The sequence below is a fragment of the Tenebrio molitor genome, chromosome 7 (assembly GCF_963966145.1).
Source record: "Tenebrio molitor chromosome 7, icTenMoli1.1, whole genome shotgun sequence".
Taxonomy (NCBI): domain Eukaryota; kingdom Metazoa; phylum Arthropoda; class Insecta; order Coleoptera; family Tenebrionidae; genus Tenebrio; species Tenebrio molitor.
Genome location: NC_091052.1, coordinates 18,794,199 through 18,809,141, shown reverse-complemented (window position 1 = coordinate 18,809,141; position 14,943 = coordinate 18,794,199).

Genomic DNA, 14,943 nt, shown 5'->3' with positions numbered 1-14,943 from the left:
GACATTTTTTGATTATCAATTTTGAAAAATTGTAGTAGGTCTATGAAACATAACAAAAATATCACTAGCAACGCAAAAGATCGGCCAAGCCTTTAGCAATTCGATTAAAAAAAATCAATTATTTATTTCGTATGGTTAAGGAGTTATACATTTTTTAGTGAAGCCCTGCAACTCCGCTTTTTTGCGAAAAAGATGACATAAGTCCAAAACGATGACAGATAAGTGTTGAGACTCTAAACTCAAAATTTAAGGTAGAATCTTAATGTGAAATCACAATGGGGTCTTTCTATTAAAAAAACAAAGATGGCGTCAATTTCCGGTATTTCCGGAAGTGTCGCCATTTTGAAAATATTTTATTTGAACTTGGAGCAGTCCATTATAGTCGGCTACCAATTTTCATGTTAATAGGACTTTTGGAAATCAGAAACTTTCTAACGAACGGGCTACGTGAATCAGCCTGTATAGTACCTACCTACTAACAATGGAAAAAAAATACACGTAAGAAAATGACCCACTTCACGCATAGATACCTATATGTAATTTTTTGAATTAATTATAGTAAAAAAAATCTTTTAATTTGATGTACCTACATATAATACTTGAGGAATGATTGGGTATTAACTAAGTTATTAGTAATTAAAGAAATACACTCCGGTCAAGGCTGGTAAAAAAAAAAATCGAGGGGCGTAAGTGTGAAGATCTTGTCGGCCACTCATTTTGAACTCTTTTTCCAGTCGAGCGGTTGGGGAAAACTTCGTCTAAATATCTACGAACAACCACAGCATTATTATTGAAGCTGTTCTTCTTTCGAACAATTTCGAATTTTTTTACACTGATGCGTTGTTGTAAACCACTCGGTTTAGGCTTAGCGCGCTGTTCCGGACTTCTTAACGATTATTATTTCATCATAAGTTTTTTAATTTTAGTTGTTTTAAAGTCAGCAATATTTTTAAGGGATAGTTTATAAACTAGGCAAAAATGAATAGGGAATTTTTCCTTTTTTGAATTTTTTATAAATACAGTTTAAAATTTGTAATGAAATGTCCTAGAAATATATCAATATACACATTAAATGTAATGTTTAAAGTAGCTGTAGCATTTTAAATGTATCTTGTGTTTAAGAATACGTGGGAGGATTGGGGCAATTATTTTGCTTTCCAAGAAAAATTGTGAAATTCCCTATTCATTTTTGTCTAGTTTATTTGCTAATCACAAGTTCCGCTTTTCAGAGACATTCTTGTTCCCTGTACATTTACACAAATTTAATAGTTGTATCGTCACTCCATTTAGCTATCCTAAAAAAGCACGTTTTAACAATAAATAATTACAATGCAACAGATACTTCGACAATACACTAGGACCGTCACAAAGAATCGGTTTTTATGACTTACGATTATATGTGTTACTGGCATCGTGTAAATTAGCCTTAAAGACCTGTCAAGATATTTCTCATGTAAAATTAATAATTTGCAATAGTTTTTTATTTCAATAAAAACTAAGTATCTGAAACTTTGTAGACTGTACGTAAAAGATTCACTATGGTTTGGTAATTTGATTACTTATGAAGGTTGCAAGGGAGCAATTTAAATAAATTTTTCATTACCTAATAATCGCCGTTGAAACTGCTCGACGACGTTATCTAATTAGAGTTGTTTCGTGTTCAATAAAACCTTTGATGTAAAATTTATGTGATTAAAGACAGCGTTTGCTACTGATATCCAAAGAGTAAAAGGACATATAAAATGCGAGTAAATGTTCCTTAGTCCAGTATTGTGCCTCCACTAGACATGGAAAACAAAATTAAAAAAAGTTTTGTCTTGAACATAACAGTCTTGAAAATTGTTGGTGTATATCCGTCAAACAAGTATACAAATTTATACAAGTTGTTTTCATATACGTTATACAATTTTGTAATGCTGCCAACGATCGTATTTGGTTTTATTCAATTGTTTTGCAACATTAATATCTTCTTCAACGATTTGGCGGGCATTGCTACATTTCTTCTTTCCCCAAAGTTATGGTTGATTGTTAAAAATGGACACAAAATTAAAAAATGTATTTATTATTTTGATAATGAATTTGTGACAACTGTGAATGATGGACATGACGAAATTATCGACAAGTGTGTTAAAATTTGTCGAAGAAATTCTCTTGTTTTCTTCATTTCGTGCATCATATGTACGTTGGCTTGGTTTATTAAATTGTTTTTTCGTGAAAACATTCCTGAGTTACCAATTGAAGTTTGGAACCCATTTGAAGTAAACGATAGATCAATGTTATATTACGGTCTTTATGTCAACCTAGTGTTAGGTATATTTCATTTATTTGTTTTGCATTTGCTAAAACTAATTTTCAGGAGTTTTTTACCTAGGATTTGTTTGTGCAACAATTGATCCTCTAATTGCTGGTTTAATTCATCATGGTGCGACACAGCTTCGGATTCTAAAGAGAAATTTGCAATACCTTGATGAATATGTGGAAAATAAAATCGTCAAAATGAATTTCAAGTGGACGCCTTATATCAAATCCAGACTTATCTACAATAGAATTAGGGAATGTGTATTGCATTATGATTTAATTTTAAAGTAATACTTTTATATAATATTAATTTTACGTTACCTAACTTTTTACTTTATTTTAGCTACGCTGTGGATTTAGAAAGCTGCTTTTCAGGAGTAATGTTTAGTCAATTCGTGGACAGTATTATTGTAAATGGAGTTTGTTGTCTGCAGATTAGTCAAGTTAGTCAAGTTATATTAATTTGTGGCAACTTGTAGTGTTCATACTTTTTAGGTCAAAACCTATAACGTTGAATTCTATGTAATGCTTAGTAATCTGACTTGTCTGTTGTTTGAAGTATACTTTTACTGTTATTATGGGACGTTGCTTATCGAAGAAGTTTGTTTCGAAATACCATAAAAAATGATGATACACTCATTAAGGCTCTTTTTGTAGCATAATAGTTTGACAAGTGCAATTTACATGAGTAAATGGTACCACTACACTCCACAATCTAAAAAAGCTCTCTTAATTTTAATGGAACGCTGCAAAAGACCTATAAATATCACCGCTGGAAAAGTGCTCGAAGTATCTTTAGAAACATTTGTTTTGGTAAAACATATTTAAAATTAATGTGATGTTAGTAATTTTTAAATTGCAGATATTAAGAAGATCTTATGCATTACTTGCAGTTTTGAAATCTTTATAAAAAAATAATTTTATGTTTCAACTGTTTATAGTAGGTACAGTAAAGTTTCGTAAGTGTTAATAATAATTTATTATACAAGTTTTATAAAACACCATTTTGTCGCACGCTATAAACAAACAAGTGCGACAAAATAACTTATAAAACGAGTGTAATACACACTTTTTTCTATTTTAAAATTTAAATTTAAAAAATGTTCAAAACATAATGCTAGGAAAATTATATTTAGCAAATATAAGGGTTGGTGACGCTGGTAACAAGACAAACAATTGCAATTGCAATTGCAACAAGTTTTGAATTTAAAGTGTCGTGAAGTGCAGTGACATAGCAACTACTCACTGTGAGTCACTGCCAACATTAAAAATTTAAATAAATGTTCCTGAAACGCGTATCGAAAAGAACTCCTTTTCGAAACCCGTTTGAGTGTTATAATGACTGTGATAAAGGTGCAAAATAGAAAAATGTTTTTTTTTTTTGTTCGACACTGTCAGAATTTGAGAATTTTCTCCTGTGTGAACGGATTTTGATAAATGTCACAACTTGTCAAAAAGAAACGTCAAGCTAATTTTAAACATTTTAAGTAATTCTGAGCCTTTAAGTGTTTCGTCGAACAAAAAACGTTGTATTCAACTCGTTCTTGTGTAAATTGAACTTTTTTCTGCACTCGTGAATATATAAAACGCTCGTTTCACTCGCGTTTTAAACTGGCCCACTCATGCAAAAAAAGTCCAATTTACACACGAATTAATTACTTACATAAATAAGTAAATAACTATTTAATGTTCGTTTCCTGAGATAATTAACCGGGAAAGTGGTATTTAACTAAATATATAAACTTTCCCGGTTATATACCTAACTTGACATCTGTCAAAGATAACGTCAAAATTATTCACAAATAATTAATGTTTTTTTAAATTTTTTGTCCAATCGAACATGAAAACTTTATTCAATATTCGTGCGCTGTCACTTTTCAGGTATTCGGCTGACGCCTCGTCTCGTGCTTCAAATTTCGCCCTCATACCTGAATAGTAATGTGACAGCGCTACTCATGTGAAAATAACTATAACGTTATATCATAAAGAAAATTCTTAATAATTGTATGAAATGCAGGGTATTTAAAATGCAACCCACAATACATTTGCAAAGCTAACGTGGATGTTTGTTTTTTGATTCAAAAAAGGTAACACCTAGTTAACTGCGTAGTCACATAAACGTCAACCATGATTAAATGAAATTGTGAGAAAACAATGAGGTTTTTGGTTTTTGTCATATACACTCACCGGCACAAAAACGACTCATTATGATTTCTTTAATAAATGATCTTCAAATTATATTTGTGCTTATTTTTCTTTATTATAGTTAAATTGGGATATTTTTAATCATCGAGAGTGCTATGGTCACCATGGCAACCGAATTATTTTGTTTAAATAAATTATTAGAAAATTTGCGTTACTTTCACGTTGTGTTTTTGTCAGTTGATTTACGTGTTAAAAGATTTAATGTGACAATACGAGATACTAATTCAAAATGCTGTTCAAATTTTGGCAATTTTTCATAACATAAATTTGTTTCTGAAAAATTTCTTTTATTTTTTTTTTCATGAAAATCTAAATCGGATCACATAGTTCGCATCTCAAACTTCCATAATGCTGTTCGCGCCAGAAACTTCTGTATTTGCCCAGCGTAGTCATTTATTCATGAGTCAGGTCTCTATTCGAGGGCCGCGAGTCAAATCTCATTAAGTCAAATTTCCACCAACTTCTGTTATCAAATTCATTTATTTATTTCTATAATTTGTTGGGACCAAACGCCACCACACTCGATTATTTGTTAAATAAAATTTAAGTGAAGTGTGCTCAATCGTTTTAATTCTATTTTTTGGAAAACCTCCGAAGGTACGGCCTCTCGTTAGAACCTAATTAAACAAAATAAAAATAAAACACAACGTAGGATCCATAAATATTTCTTTTCTCATTATTTTTGTTTCGTATTTTTCCGCAAAATTTCATCCGAGGGATTGCGGCAACCAACAATACACCAAATGAGGGAGAAAAAAAAATCATCGAGAAAAAGTCAAGGAAGTCGAAAGGTTACAGTACCGACATTTTTTATCCGATTATTGCACAGTGTGCATTTTAGAGAAATTTTATCGGGTAATTTTTTGTTTTTTCGTTTTGATTGGTCAATATTTGTCACGCAAGTGGTTGCTAGACACATGAAGGAAATAATCTACATAAACGTGCCACGACAGAGGCATTTTTATTACATTTTCCTTAGATCAGGATCATGTCTGTTTTTACATCGTTTGATTACATTTTAATCGTCGTATTGTAACTTTTTCATAAATGTTAATTGTGACAAATAAAAAACTGGAAGCAAATCCATCATGGAGTCATAATTTCATTTTAAAACAATACGATATTTAAAATTGCTGCGTTAACTTTGGAAATCAGGAAATCTTCGGTGATACTCTCTAGACGCCCGAAGACCGTTACCATCACAATATCCATACATATAAACAATATCTGTTTGTTCACCCACACTAAACTCATTCATTTTGACAAATATCAACTAGCTACAATTGTTTCACAAATTATGTTGTTTGGCTACTAGATTTTAAAGTTGTACTTTAATAATGATTTCAATAAAATTTAAATCTTATGTACCTAGTTCTGTAAATAAACAAAATAGAACCTATATTCATACAAAAAAAAACTTAAAATAACGTCCCGAATACGATGTCAAAGTTTTTTTACATCTATTATAAATCATCCTGGACAATGTATACTGCGCCAAAAAAAATTTCGCAACACATCGAATTTCGTTTTTGTTTCAATTATTTCTGCTATTAGAAGTAATATAAAAATACGTTTTTCGGCCTCCGTCTAGAAACACTGATGTTTCATTCGTCTAAATCGTCTGGAAATTAGCATTTCCCTGCCTAGGCAAGAAAATCGAAACAGGAATTTTTAATGAAAGATTTTAGGTTGGCAGTATAAAATGTCAATGTCATGTGGAATTTTTGTACAATTTTTTAAGTGTAAAATATTGATGTCGGGCAAATTTGTATCCTTTATCGCAAGCAATACATTGTGTATAGCAGTAGAGGCCGAGGACGGTTTTGAATATTTGAGGAATTGATTGACTTTGGTCGTGACTTGGATCCTTTATGTTGCCAATGAAAGAAAAATAAATTCCCCATTTGGTAATTTTTTAACAAGAATTTTTATATTTTGCGTATTTTGTGTATTACACGCGTAGAAAATGTTTTGCAAGTGCTTGCACTAGTGCCCGCCTCGGTTGGCGCCTCTGCTCCACAAACCGTGCTTGCACTTGCAAAATAGCATTTTCTAGTCTTGTGTACAAATAACTAAAGTGTTTGCGATAATTTTTTGGCGCACTATTGTATTTTTATGCAAAACATGATAAATAAAACTTGATATAAAGGTACTATTTATTGATTTAAATAAAAATTATTGTTGAACATCATATTAAGTAGGTATGTTTTTCACTATAAAAGTTGTTGAAATATTAAGAATTGGTTAATAATAACAATTTTAGATATCGATTTTATAGCTTTTATATCTTTAAAGAATGACGAGAGAATTTTTTTTAACATTTTTTCCATGCTCAGAGGTGTCCCTGAATAGTGCACAATGGCGTGGCTTCGCCATTTTTGAAGCACCCCGTATAGTATACAGGGTGATTTTGAAAGTTGTGCAGATATTTTAATCACGAGCTACTGGCTTCATGTAAAAGTCGGAAAAAAAAATTAAAAAAATTCTCGAAAAAATTCTATGTCAAAAAATAATATGAGATTTATTTTTTGAGCTACAATTTTTTTTAATTGCTTTTAGTTTTCTACGTTGTCATACAACCCCGTAGGTAAAATTTTGGCTCATTTTAAAAATACACCCTTGTATATCATGTTTTATAAAATGTACGCCAATGCGCGAAGTAACCCATAGGAAATATGCTTTAAAACAAGGAAACCGCATAAAATATAATATACAGGGTGTATTTTTTAAATGTGCCGAAATTTTACCTACGAGGTTGTTTGACAACGTAGAAGACTAAAAGCAATTTAAAAAAATTGTAGCTCAAAAAATAAACGTCATTTTATTTTTTGACATTGAATTTTTTAAACATTTTTTTCGAGTTCTATATGTAGCCAGTAGCTCATGGTTAAAATATCTGCACAACTTTCAAAATCACCCTGTATAAATACTCAATTAAAATTAATAATTGGACCTACAAGATCATTATAAATTATTTACAATACAAAATTGTGTCGTTACAAGTTACACTGTTCACGGAAAAAGCATACAAATCTTGAGTGAGATTTTTTGCGATTTTTTGGTTGTGTAAATTTACTAGATGTTTGTTTCCATGTTTACCCATATTAAGTTATAAGAATTTACAAACGAATTTTGATTATACCAGACTTAAAAGAACCAACAATAAACCTTGAAAATAAAGAATAATACCTATAATGTTGATGACAGTAACATTAGAGGGGGCATTAAATACACTTTTGCTGATTGAAATCGAATTATTTCAATTACCTACCACTGACAATGACAGTGATATTAGATAATGGTAAATCTGATTTACACAATCAATAAGTGTATGCTTTTTCAGTGAACAGAAGTGTACAACAACTGTTCATAGTAAGCATATAATACATGTAGTACGGTGCGATCAATTAAAAAATAAATCGAGTCGGCTTGTTACCTATGACAACCCATGATAAATGATTTTTTTTTTAAATGATCGCTCGGTATAATAATATACATACCGGGTGTAGAATTAGTTTACGAGACATAGGATTTTACATGTAAAAATAAAGAGTTTCAATTATTGGCTCCCCTAACAATTTTATGGCAAAATAGTTAAAATGAAAGTTAGCGAGAATTAATTACTGTCTAATTTCAATCTTAGTTTTATTCTAACATCTTGTGGTACTGAAAGAAAGGCAAGAAAAGAGTTAACACAAAAATACTAAAAAGTACTACTAGGCATGAAATTTTATTTCTTCCTTCTTTAAGAAACTTCCAAGCAACATTTGTTTCAGGTTTCCCAGACCGGCCAATTTCAGCCGTAGAAACAATTCGAAGAATTGGAGAGAAGTTTGAACATTTAATGGAAGATACCTTATTCGTCCTGTAGTCCTGTACGAGTTCATTTGAAGGATCAAAAGATCAAAAGATAATTAAATAATAGTGAAACCACCCGACAAATAATTTTAGAAGTTAAATTTCATTGCTAGTACTGCTTTTTAGTATTTTTGTATTAACTCCTTTCTTGCTTTTCTTTCAGTACCACAAGATGTTAGAAAAAAACAAAGAGTGGAATTAGACAGTACTTTTAATTATCTCTAACTTTTATTTAAACAATTTTGCCATAAAATTATTAGGGGAGCCAATAATTGGATTTCCTTATTTTTACATGTAAAATCCTATGTCTCGTAAACCAATTATACACCCGGTATAATATATAATATATAATACATGTAGTATATTAAAACACAAGTTTCATAAGACCAGTCTTGAAGCACGAGTTCAAGTCTATTTGAAATCCGAGCTCGAAGATAGAGAATTTTAAGACATCTAAGGTTGTTATAATTCATAACATCCGTGGTTTATTCAATAGTTTACCGGTTTCAGAATAAACCAAAGAGAATTTAAAACAATTAAATCCAAAAACTCGTTTTAAAATAGATTGAGTTGATCGCGTTTGCATGATATGTTCAGGTGTCATAGTTACATTTGGTTGTTTATACAAACAGACATTTCGCAAAATGAGTTTGAATGATAGTGTTTTACCGGAAAACGTCTTAAATGAAGAAAAACAAGCTTTAAATAGCTTAATACCGGAAAAATCGAAAGGCAGGAGGTACTTATCTGAAATCATAGAGACATTCAAACAATGGCAGGATCTAAATAAGGTTACAACTGTAAATGAAAGTGTTGTTGGCGTATTTTCATGAACTGGTAAGTCCTCATAGTGTAGTTTCGTAGCGTATTTATCTATTTGTTTATACAGTCGAAGAAGCCCCTCATCATCATTATGGACGTACCACTCGATGCTACGAAGTGCAGTTCATTTTTACAATGCATGGCATGTCATCAAAATTTCATGTATTCGGATTAATTGTTAAATTTTGTATAATTTATCGACAATATTTTATGTGCTTAAGTTAATGTTTAGAATTTATATTTTTTATATCGTCAACATTTTTATGAACTTGAGTTAATGCGTGGGATTTTATTTTAACCCCGACGAAGTCAAGAGCATGCAGCTGGGGTGATTAATTATCGAGCCCCAGCTGGGTCGTTAATGTCATAATTATCACACTTTTGCATTTAAAACTGTTTAGTTTTAGTTTTTGGATTCATTCTGTAACACACCGCCGAATAATAAAGAGCTGATTTTGATGTTTAACGTTTTCTTTCGTTTAAAATATAATTAATTCCCTATAGGCATAGCTCCGTCTATTTAAGTAATTATTATTGTTTTTAGTTCCGTCTGTTTGAATTATTAATGAATAAAGTTAGATATTGTCCTTCATTTGCTGATTGTTATTGACATGTCACTATGGCAATAGTACCCTACAGCATAATTGTACTAGTACAGTTATGACTCACCTACCATCCAACATTTGTTAATGTAAACCAAGGCTTACCATACTGAAACCGGTAAATATTTTAAACTGACCCTAATGAATCGCCCATACCCAAATGATGATAAAATATCTCCTGAAATTAGTGTATTAATCCTACTTTGACGAACCGAGAGAAAAATTGTCGTCAAGGCCGCTTTGCGGCCAAGACAAGACAATCTCCAGATCGTCAAAGGATTTCGTAGCCAAGGTGTACACAACATTTTGTGTGCAACCCGAAAATTTGTAATTATGAAATGAACAAGTAAAGTTTCCTTCACTGTCAATAAAAATAAAGTCGGCCTACATGTCGCCATGTCGCTATGGAAACGACATAAATAAAACAATTCATTTTGAGAAAAATTGGAAAAATGTCACAAAAAAAGTTTTTGTTCCGTCTACTTCCCCGGAGTTAATAGTTATTTGGATCACAAGTCCAGAAAATGATATTTTGCGAGTGTGAGTGATATTGCGTAGCCGAGGCGGTTTAGCCGAGGCGAAGCAACACGAGCACTCGCAAAACATTTTCTGGACGTGTAATCCACAAAATTTTTCATGCCGACAAATTTAAATCATTTTTAAAAAATAAAAAATTTGTTTCACAAGCGGAATCGACCCGCGACCCTCGCGTCCCTGAGCCTAAACACAGTCTGTTGGCTATATTCAATGCTGCCTGGCCACGGTCACTTTTGTAAGTACTAGGCCGGGAATTTTACGTTCCCGGCGGATTTTGAATCATGCAAAACCGTCGATAACGGCCGGCGGCATGAAATAAATATTTCAGATTGTGCAGTGTCCAATTGAATACCAGAAAAGTCCAAACGGCAGTACGATAAGTGTTAGAATGACTTTAAAGAACGGTGTAATAAAAATAATGTGAAAACGGTGTTGGAGAATGTTGTTTTGGCTTATTTAATGGAAAAATCAAAAACTGTGAAAAGTTCAACTTTATGGAGCACATATTCAATGTTGAAGCTCACGCTGAACATACGGGATGGCATTGGTGTTACGAAGTTTCTGAAATTGGTACCTTTTTTGAAAAAAAGTCATTTGGTTATCGGGCGAAAAAGTCTAAGGTATTGACCTGAGACCAGATCAATTTCCTGTATAATCTGCCCTTTCTTAGGTCATTTTAATCATGGGAATATCAGGAGCCATGCGAAGAGACGAACTAACCAAAATGTCTATTGATGACATCAAGGATGAACATTCTGTATTAATAGTGGCCATTCCTGACACAAAAACTGGCATAAAACGAACTTTTACTGTCACCAATCCAGAATTTGTAAGATTATGCCGCAAATATGCAGCTCTTGTTCCGTGCACTCATCCAGAGTTAAAAAAAATATTATAAATTGTGCAGTGTCGCATTTGAAACCTGAAAAATCGAAACAGCAATATAAAAAATGTTACAGTGACTTTGAGACTGATGTAACAAGAAGAATGTGAAAACCGTGTCGGATAATGTTGCATTGCTTACCTATTTACTGGAATTTATTTATTGTGGCAGGTAAATGTTAAGTTCCCTTTTAGGTTATTTTAATCGTGGAAATATCAGATGCCGTGCGAAGAGACAAATTAACCAAAATGTCTGTTGATGCCATTCAGGATTCAGGATATGTTACTAGTTAGTTACTAGATATTTCCCTTTTTGACCGGTGAAAAATTAACCTAATTCATACGTGTCTGTTCTAGATCGATAATGGGGATCTTTTTTACCGACTCGTCATTCATGCGGCAACCACTCCATTTGAAACTGGCGGGAACTTCAAACCGGATGAAAATTCTGTACTAATAGCGGCCGTTCCTGACACAAAAACTGGCAAAAATCAAACTTTAACTGTACTCAATCCAGATTTTGTAAAATCACACCGCAAATATAGAGATAGATATGTTGTAATTGTGATAATAAATAAATATTGAAATTACTTTTACTTTTACGGCCGTCGTCAAGGCAACGGCTGCGAAATCCAATTTTGCGTTGTGCTCTAGGCACGCGAAGTGCTCATTTCGCGTACGGTTACACACAAATTACTTTTATTTTTTTTTTCATTAAAATTTTATTTGCTGTGTTTAATGTTTTGTTTGTCGGATATTCTTTGGCAAAGAATAACTTAAATAACACTTATCATGATATAAAAAAAATTTCTATGACAATGAATTACTTAATTATATTAATAAAATTCAAAGTATGAAAAAGAATACAGAAACTTTATGGACTGGCCTCAAACTAAGAAAATCACAGGCAAGTGTTCCGAAGATGTTCTCCTTGCCTATTTTTTTTTTAAAATCAGAAAAATATTCAGCAGCTTCTCAGTGGACAGCTTCTAGCGGGCGGTAAAAACTTTTTTTCCCTACCGGTTAGAAATGTAGGCTGTGGATACCTCATTTGAGGTGAGAAAATTCAACTTTCTCGCTAAGGTAAGAAAGTTAATCATGAAATGTTTATGGTAAAACTGTACCAAAATACAAATGTCAAAAGTGTCAAAAGTGAAATAAGTTATTGATAAATGAAAGCCAATTCAATAAAGCAAGTTGGTAGATCAATCATATAATCTGGAAAATGAACAGATAAGCTAGGTTGGTAGATTACTTTACCCTGTTTATTTCAAATTTTCGAACAAACGTCAAATCTTCAAATGCGATGACAAGTTAATTAAATAAATAACCCAGCCTACAATTCAATTCTCAAAATTTTCGTTTTAACCAGGAATATAACCATCTTTTTTTGGCTTTTTTCAACGAAGTTGTGCCGGTACGGAACAAAATAGTATTCAAACCTTGTTAAGAAAGCGCCCTTGCAGACCTTAGGCACCTACAAACCTCGCCTACGGCTCGGTTTATAATCTTTGCTGCGGTCTGCAAGAAAGCACTTTCTTACCTTGGTTTGAAATATACTATTATTCACAATCGGTTAGTAACGTACCTACAGCTTTTCTAACCCCTTAAAGGTTAGAAAGTGAGCGATTACTCGTGTACACATCAACCGGTGAGTAATGGTGACAAAGGAGTCAGTAATGAGTCGTAAGCGGTTAGTAATGAAACCCATAACTGACCTGTGGTGGCGCTACTGTCGCACCAATCGCGAAAATCTCTGTACGTTGTAACCTACCTGAGGGGATGGTCCACTGCGCCGGCATCAGTTGGAGAGCAATTTGTGCATTGGGGGTTTCCTTCTCGGAAAAAATAGGGCGCCACGGATTTGGTTGCAAGAAAACTTAAAAAATTTAACTCTGGGTCCAAATTCCTAAACCTCAGAAGAAAAATTCCGGCAATTCAATGATACAAAAAGGTTGAAATGAACGTGTATTGACGTAAAATTGTAAAAAATGAACATAAAAAGGGTATTTGATATAATAAATGAAATTGTGAAAATTAAATGTGAATATTTCTAGAAAGCCGCTACCATTTAAAAATTAAAATAAATTGCGATTCGGTTTTTGACCCGGAAATTAGTCCTATATTCTAAGAGCGCGTGGCCACGTGTCGTACAGGGCGAAAAATTTGTTCAAAATATTTGACTGATTCGAGCGAACAATCACGCGTCAAGTAGCTAGCCCTTCACAAGGTTAATTACAAGCTTATTTACTAAAAATTCAGCGAACTTGCGCATCAACTCGGTAGATTTGTTTTGCGCAGAGTAACGGAACAAATAGTCCGTTCCTGGTGACAAATTACTGCAAAGAATCAAACAGCTCTGACCGTAGTTGCTGCGGTGCTGGTCGCTGCCGGAAGCTGGACTCCGGGACTCCGGTGAGGGTGAGCTTTGGTGGTGAGGACTGCGCCTGTGCGGAGCGTTGTAGGTTGCTCGCCTCAAGGATCCGGCGGTAACTCCTGTAGAATCAGGGACTTGCCTATTGGGAGTACGGGGTACGAAGACGGTATTTGACGGTAGAACGAAGATAAAGAGCGAGAGTGACGAGATAAAAAAAAAGGCCTGGGGAAGACAGTAGAAAATTACCTGAAGAAAAAAAGGAGGAAGGTCGAAGATAAGAAGGTTGGAAGTCTCACCTGAGTTTTTACTCTGGCCTTTCTCGAGAAATCTGTGCAGCGAGGTTCTCCACTTGCAGCTTCGGGATTTTTCTCGTGACGGTAGCTGCTTTTCCCTTTTGCGGCACTCAAAGGTAACTGACGGGAACGTTCACCATGTAAACAAACTTGGTGCACACGCAAAACGGGAAGAGAGCTAAAATCTCGTATCTCTCCCTTTTATAAACTCAGTGTTTTTATTAACTCCACGTAAGCGGTTAGTAATGAAACCTATAACTGACCTGTGGTGGCGCTACTATCGCACCAATCGCGAACATTTCTGTACGTTTTTTTGATATCGTAATTTGCTTTTCTCAGGTAAGAGATTGAGTGTTAATTTCTGTGCGGATTCCCGCAGTTCTGGGGAAGGTACACTCTATTTCAATATCGCACATTTTGTTTGTTAAAAAATGTGAGCAAATGTCAATTTGGTTTGACTTTTGTGAACTAAAATTTAATACAATCTCAATCATGCGTGCCTACTAAGTTTTAATATTTTGCCGAAATAAACGATAATATTACGAAGGTTGGTTTTTATTTATTTTTTATTATTATAATGTTGCTTGTTTTACTAAATGATTGATTGTGAATAAAATAGTATACAAACCTCGGCGAAAGTCAATTCCTGTGTCTCGAGAACTAGTTCACCTCGAGGGCAAGCCTCTCGGTAAACTACTGTTCTCTCGACAGGAATGGAACACTTTCCTCCTCGGTATGTAATATACTATTACAGCCCTAGAGCTATAACATACTGAATTACGCCCTAAATCTAGTCCATAAGTAGCCAAAAATCGCCCGATCGGACATAAAATAAATTTTTAAACTGTCAGGTATAGTGTCAAAAAAAATGACAATAAAGCTTGAACTACATCGAATTTTTCAAGACTGACAGAAATTTAATGTTCCACTTTTTATGCTCCTAATAGTACGTTGACTTGATAATTTTCACAATTGCGCGACTATGAACTGTCAAAGAAATGTCAACTCCATCCCACCCACACAGTTGCCACATAAATTTTTGTACAGAGTTGCCATACTTATCCACAAT